The following is an 8,258-nucleotide window of genomic DNA, read 5'->3' as shown; positions in this document are numbered from 1 at the left end:
ATGTTGTCAACCTTCAAAGAGAGACTATATAATTTTTCTAGTTTCTCTTCTACACTCTTGTTGAAGGCTTTTTGAGAAGTGATAAAATCTTTAAGCATGCTCTCCAATTCAGATGTAGAGTTATGGTGTTAGGATAATTGTTGTTGTTCCCATAGTTGTTGGATGGGAACGGTCTAGGACTGCTACCAAAATTACTCCTATAGGCACTATTATTGAAGTTGTTCCACGAGATAAAATTAACATCCACTTGCTCTCTTTATTAAGCAACCAAACAATTTAAAGGAACATCATGAGGATCAATATGAGCTTGCTTAGTAAGTAGAGTCACGATCATGTCAATCTTATCATTAAGGGAGGAGATCTCCTCAACAGAGTTTACCTTCCTACATGTTGGAGCTCTCTTGGTGTGCCATTGAGAATAATTTGTCATCATCTCATCCAATAGCTTTGTGGCAACACCAAGTGTAGTTGACATGAAGGTTCCTCCCGTGGATGAGTCTAACAGGTTCTGCAATTCCTAGGAAAAGATTGACAATTCCTAGGAAAAGATTGACAATTCCTCTAGTGTAGTTGACATGAATCTTTGCAATTCCTAGGAAAAGATTGACGCCACACTTTAGATCCTCTTCTCAAGGAGAAAGGGAAAAGCTTAAGTTTAACAATATCACCATCTACTTCTTTATATTTTTGCATATCACGGAGCTCAACAAAATTGTTCAAGTGCAAGGTAACATCATCTCCAGCACCAGAGAATTGATCTTTCATAACTAGGTTCAGCAAAGCAGGTTTAATCTCATAGGACGTGACCCAAGTGGCGGGAGCAGCAATAGGAGTTTAGATAAAGTCATTGTTGTTGTGACTAGTGAAGTCACACAACTTGGTGTTCTCAGTGGAACCCATAGCAGCGGTAACAAGCAAGAAGAAAGCAACTAATTTTTTTGTGGTTTTCTGGCATAGGACTCCAAAGAAAAAACTAAAAATAAAACTAACAAGACTAAAAAGCAAAGGTAAAAGATAGCGTGCAACTCCCCTATCTTGAAGATTGCAGTTCCCCGGCAATGGTGCCAGAAAACTTTGCTTGATGACGAGATGATGTATATACTTCTCGAACTTCGTTGGTTACCCCAAGTGGAAGGTTAAGATGTAGTTAGCAGCAAGTTTTCCCTCACACGGAGACTGTGAGGTTTATCAAACTAGGAGGACTCCTAGGATCAACAAGTAGGTGTCTTCCACCCTGGCGCTAGCACAAGATGTGGACCTGCACACACAACAAATAAATTTGCTCCCAACGAGTACAGAGATGTTGTCAATCTCTCTGGTCTTATAGTTTGCAAAGTATCAAAACACAAGCGGGAAGTTAATAATGATTGTAACGAAAAAGTGAATGAAAGCGGTAAATGATGGAGGTGTAAACAATGATGGTGATATCGACCGGAGTCACACGATGTTCACTAGTGATGTATCTCACCCAAAAGACGATAAACAACTATGCTTGGGTAAACAAATCACAGTTGGGCAATTGACAGAATTATGAACGCACCGCAATGCTAATTATGCTACTAGATAGTTAGAGGTTCGATAGTAATGTGCAGTACGCCAAGACAACTAGACTGTTTATTCATCAGCTTCTACTTACTAATCATCCACCTTGAGATATTTATCCATAACATCTCTCTGGTATTAAGTTGTGTGCCCCACCCAAAGTGTAAACTCAAAGCAACAGACAACTGCATTAACAAACTATGCGTAAGGTAAACAATCCTTGCAGCTGTGGTCACAAGCACCGTTGTTTTCTCCCTGGTGGCAACAACACATCCCCTAGTCTCATGTTTCAGTCACTCAAGCTAGACATCGAGGGGCATGAACCCACAATCATGCATAACGCTCCCTCTTGGAGTTACAATCTACTACTCGGCCAAAGCAATAAATAGCAACGGAGAACATGCATGAATCACTAAGGAACATAATATAAAAGGATAATCAAATATATAATTCATAACAATCTGAACATAATCTCATAATCCATCGGATACCATCAAACCGAGCATAACAATAGCAAGATAATTACATAGATGCCTTGATCATGTAGGGCAGCTCACAAGGACTAACCATTGAAGCACAAGATTAGAGAGAATACATCACATAGCTACTGGTTATGGACCCATGGTCCAAGGAGAACTACTCACGGCACATCCGGGAAGCGTCCATGGAGGTGGAGAAGCTCCCCGAGGTGAATCCTCCCTCCGACGGGGTGCCGGGAAGAGGTCTCCTGACGATCCTGATCACGGAAGCGCTGCTACGGTGGAACGATGGAGAAATTCATGATTCTGGAAGTTGTGGAAGCGTTTCCTCTCGGGCTCTAAATATAGGCCAAAGGAGGGCACCGAAGGAGGTGGGGCCCACCAGGCGGACTCCTCCCGCGGCCAAAGGCTTGTCCTTGCCAGCATGTCCCTTGGGAAGCCCCTGGCCCCCCTCTGGCCCATCTTCGGTGATCTGGAAGTTTCTGTTTTGCTGATTTTTTGTATATTTTCCCTGGAAATTTTCGGGCTTCGGAAAATTGGGTCAAACCCCTGCAAAATAGACATCAGGTGACAAAAACTGGCATTGGGTGCACTGAGTAAATAGGTTAGTCCAAATATGTGTAAATTATATAAAAGTGTAGCAAAACATATAACAATGTCACCCAAAAGATCATGGAACAAGCAGAAATTATAGATACGTTTGGGACATATCAGTCCGTCCTTGGACTATGGTCGGTTCAATCATGGGGAGGTACGCGCGGGTCGGGCCCTGCTGATGTATAGCCTAGTGCGCTCAAAAAGCCACCTCATATCTTTTAGGAAGAATGCTGGAGTCACTCCTACGTCAAGGGGGGTTCCTGAGCATGTCGACTCAGGATCCTGAATTGCGCCCGTAACCCCTTCCCCCTTTGGGTCGTCCTTGGTTTCCGATTGGTCCAATCGCGGGGAGGTATGCGCGGGGCAAGCCCTGCCGCTGCGGAGTGCTGAAGGTGTTCTGAAGTTTTGCAATCCTCGTCACGTTCTCCTCATGAGGGCAGCTCGCTACTACTGCAACAAAAGACCTTCCAACATCGCCATAAATAGTCGTGTTTACGGCACCAGGAATCCTTCTACTACGGCTACGTCTTAAGGGACTTCCTAGGAAAATATGCAAAGGATTTTCCCCGTGGCCTTGGAGCCTTGCGTTGGTGTTCCCTCGAAGCGGAAAGGGTGATGTAGCGCAGCGGTGGTAAGTATTTCCCTCAGTTTGAGAACCAAGGTATCGATCCAGTGAAGGAGTATCACAAGTGCCTGCACAAACACAAAGAACCTGCTCCCAACGCTATGAAGGGGTTGTCAATCCCTTATAGATTCTTCGCCAAGTGAGAACTGAAAGCAGCAAAGTAACAAAGGAAAGTAAAAGCAAAAGTGGAAACGATAGGTGTGAATAGACCCGAGGGCCGTCGTGTTTACTAGTGGCTTCTCTCATGAAAGCAAGTAGACGGTGGGTGAACAAATTACCGTTGAGCAATTGATAGAACCGCACAAACTCGTGACGTCATCTATGGCAATGATTATATCTATAGGCATCACGTCCAAAACATGTAGACCGAGACTTTCTGCATCTACTAGTATTACTCCACACGTCGACCGCTATCCAGCATGCATCTAGTGTATTAAGTCCAAAAGAACAGAGTAACGCCTTAAGCAAGATGACATGATGTAGATGGAAAATCTCATATCTACGACAGAGCCCACCTTGTTACCCTTGATGGCAACTACTCAATGTGCGCCTTGCTGCCCCTACTGTCACTAGGAAGGTTCACCACACGGTAAGAACCCAAAACCAAGCACTTCTCCCATTGCAAGAATCATAGATCTAGTTGGCCATACAAAACCCAAGACTCGGAGAGACTTACAAGGATATCAAATCATGCATATAAGAAATCAGCAAAGACTCAAATATATATCATAGATAATCTGATCACAAATCCACAATTCATCGGATCTCGACAAACACACCGCCAAAGAAGATTACATTGGATAGATCTCCATGAAGATCTTGGAGAACTTTGTATTGAAGATCCAAGAGAGAGAAGAAGCCATCTAGCTATTAACTACGGACCCGTAGGTCTGAAGTGAACTACTCACGAGTCATTGGAGGGGCGATGATGTTGATGAAGAAGCCCTCCAACTCCAAAGTCCCCTCTGGCAGGGCACCACGAAGGGTCTCCAGATGAGATCTCACGGAAACGGAAGCTTGCGGCGGCGGAAAAGTATTTTCGTGGATCCCTTGCTTTTTTCTGTATTTTAGGGAATATATAGGCGCATGATCTAGGTCAGGGGGCGCCAGGGAGGCCACAAGCCTGCCCACCGCGCCTCCTGGTGGCGGAGGGGGGGGGCTTGTGGGCTGCCTGTAGCCCTCCTAGCTTGGCCCACAAGCCCCCTGATCTTCTTCCGTTCGGGAAAAAATCATTTCGGGGATTTTATTCCATTTGGACTCCGTTCCAAAATCAGATATGAAAAGAGCCAAAAACACAGAAAAAACAGGAACTGGCACTTGGCATTGAATTAATAAGTTAGTCCCAAAAAAGATATAAAAGGTACATAAAACATCCAAAGATGACAAGATAACAGCATGAAACCATCAAAAATTATAGATACGTTTGATACGTATCAAGGATCCCCAAACTTAACTCGTGCTCGTCCTTGAGAAGGGAACTGATAAAGAATGAATTTTTGATGCTTCCAAGCTACCTAGCATAGATGTCCTTTGTAACTCCTCTTATGTGACGTGAATGTTCAGATAACTAGCAATGTAATCATGAACTTTCAATAATAATTCAAGCAAACTAGCAATGTAATCATGAACTTTCAAAATAACTAGGCCAACAGAAAGTTATCCCTACAAAAGCATATAGTCTGGCTATGCTCTATCATCATTGCACAACGAATTTAAATCATGCACAATCCCGGTATTGGCCAAGTAATTGTTTCACACCTTTATTTTCTCAAACCTTTTCAACTCTCACGCAATACATGAGTGTGAGCCATGGTTTTAGCACTATAAGTGGTGTGGAGTGTGGTGGAGGTTGCAAGACAAAAAAAAGGAGAAGATGGTCACATTAACTAGGCATATCAATGAGCTATGGAGATGCTCATCAATAGATATCAATGTGAATGAGTAGGGATTGCCATACAAATGATGCACTAGAGCTAAGAGTATGTGAAAGCTCTTAAAGAAAACTAGTGGGTGTGCATCCAACTTGTTTGCTCACGAAGACCTAAGGCAATTTTGAGGAAGCCTATCATTGGAATATACAAGCCAAGTTATATAATGAAAATTTACCACTAGCTATATGGTGGTGAAAAATGAGAGACTCTCAATCATGAAGATCATGGTGCTTAATATGCACAATTCTGGAAAAGTGGTAGCATTGTCCCTTCTCTCTTTTTCTCTCATATTTTTTTTAATCTTTTTGGTGGGCTATTTGGCCTCTTATTTTTTTTAAAAACATTTGGTGCGCATATTTGTCCTCTTTTATTTCCTCACATGGGACAATGCTCCATCAATGATGATCATCACATTTTCAACTCAAAACTTAGAGCAACGATGACTCTATGGAATGCCTTCGGTAGTGTACCGTGACAATGATCTAGCATGGCATAGACATTAATGGAAACATCATGCTAGCTATCTTACGTTCATGCAATGGCAATGTAGATGTGGTGGCACATGTCATGGTGGTAGTTGCATGGCAATATATCTTGGAATGACTTTGAAAAATCCATAGTAGGTAGGTATGGTGGCTATTTTGAGGGAGGCTAATGGTGGGTTTTGTGCACCGCCGAAAGTTGCACGGTACTAAGAAGATAGTGATGGTGGAAGGTGAAAATGCATCTAAACCATGGACTCAACATTAGTCATGAAGAACTCATATACTTGTTGCAAAACTTCTATTAGTAATCGAAACAAAGCATTCAACGCATACTCCTAGGGGAAGGGTTGGTAGGTATAAACCATCGCGCGATCCCGACCGCCACGCAAAGGATGGCAATCAAAAGACTAATCATGCTCACACTTCATCACATAGCAGTTCACCATACGTGCATGCTACGGGACTCACTAACTTCAACACAAGTATTTCTAGATCCACAACACCTTACTAGCATGACTTCAATATTAGCAAAACCACAACTCAAAACTAATTGAGATGAATCAAACTTCTCTAACTATTCAATGCACATGAAGGTGGAAGTTTTCGTATCCCTTTGGATAACTACCCCTTTTGAGATTACTTTCAAAGCATAGATCAACTACCAAGCCATGCACCGATGTGCTCTAAAAAATATAAGTGAAGCACATAGAACAAAAGTATCTAGCTCAAAAGATATAAGTGAAGCACATGTGAGCTGAATTGTATTCCAAAAGATATAAGTGAAGCTCGACAAAATCACGGTGAGTGGATGTCTCTCTCTCTAGGTGTGCACCAAGGATGATTGTGACAAAATAAAAAATAAAAGACTCCTAAGGTACAAGACGCTCCAAGCAAAAACACATAACATGTGGTGAATAAAAATATAGCCCCAAGTAACATACCGATGGATTGAAGACGAGAGAGGGGATGCCTTCCGGGGCATCCCCAAGCTTAGGCTTTTACGGCATCCTTGAATCTCTTGGGGTGCCCTGGGCATCCCCAAGCTTGAGCTCTTGCCACTCTTTATCTCTTTGTCCATAAGAACTTCACCCAAAACTTGAAAACTTCACAACACGAAACTTAAACAGAAACTCGTGATAACATTAGTATGAGAAAGCAAACCACCACTTCCTTAGGTACTGAAGCAAACTTAAATTCTACTTATGCTGATGTTGGGTTACTGTATTTTCAATCTTCCATGGCTAATACCCCCCCCCGATACTATCCATATTTTCATCAAAATAAGCAACCAACACAACAAAAACAGAATCTATTAACAGCAGACCAGTCTGTAGCAATCTGTATATTTCGTATACTTCTGGTACTTCATAAATTCTGAACAATTACGACAGTCTGAAGAATTTGCGTAGCACACAGCATAAAAAGAATCAGCTCAAAAGCTCTTACAGAAAAACATGAAAATTCTTTTCGTGAGCAGAAAGTTTCTGTCTTTTCCAGCATGACCAAACGATCATCCCCAAGTCTAATCATAACGGTTTTATGAAATTTTGGAAAACACAAAACAGAAAAAAAATGATAGATTCGTTGGGTTGCCTCCCAACAAGCGCTATTGTTTAACGCCCCTAGCTAGGCATTCAATGATGCTCTCACAAAAGATAAGAATTGAAGCACAACGAGAGCATCCTAAAGCATGTGAAAAGCACATCTAAGTGTAACATACTTCCTATGCATAGGCATTTTATAGGAGAACAAATTGGCAAGACAACCAATAGTTACCAAATGCAAGGAAGAAGAAAGAGACAATACCAATCTCAACATAATGAGAGGTAATTTGGTAACATGAAAGTTTCTACCAAAATATTTTTCTCTTTCATAGCAATTACATGTGGGATCATAATCGAATTCAACAATGTAACTATCACATAGGATATTCTTTTCATGATCCACATGTATGCAAAGTTGACGCTCTTCAAAAATAGTGGGATTATCATCTAAAGTCATGACTTCTCCAAACCCACTTTCAAAAATATTGCAAATATCATATTCATCTTGAGGCTTGAACAAATTTTCAAGATCAAAAGAAAAATCATCACCCCAATCGTGATCTTTGCAACAAGTAGTGGTCATAGCAAGACTAGCATCCCCAAGCTTAGGGTTTTGCATAATTTTAGCATGATTATCACTAATAGAATTTATAGTGAAACCATTGCAATCATGCTTTTGATCCAAGGAGACCTCGTGAATCACTTCATAAATTTGTTCCTCACAATTTTCAGATTCACGCATCTCAAGCAAAACTCCATAAAGATAGTCAAGTGCACTCAACTCACTAGCAACTCGTTCCACATAAGTGGGTCTCTTAAAGAGATTACCTAGTGGATGAGGATCCATATCACTAGATTTTCAGCAAGCGAAGATGCAAGCATATTGTAGGCAGATGGCACACAAGCGAACAGAAAGCAAGCAAGAGAAAAGGGCGAACGAAAAAGGCAAAAGGCAAATGTGAAGTGGGGGAGAGGAAAACGTGAGGCAACTGGAAAAAAAGTAAATGCAAGAGATGAGTTTGTGAGACCTACTTGGATAGATCTCTCCTTCCCCG

This window comes from Hordeum vulgare, chromosome 2H, assembly GCF_904849725.1.
Source record: "Hordeum vulgare subsp. vulgare chromosome 2H, MorexV3_pseudomolecules_assembly, whole genome shotgun sequence".
Taxonomy (NCBI): Eukaryota; Viridiplantae; Streptophyta; class Magnoliopsida; order Poales; family Poaceae; genus Hordeum; species Hordeum vulgare.
The sequence above is the reverse complement of the archived record's forward strand: the minus strand, read 5'-3'. Positions refer to the sequence as shown.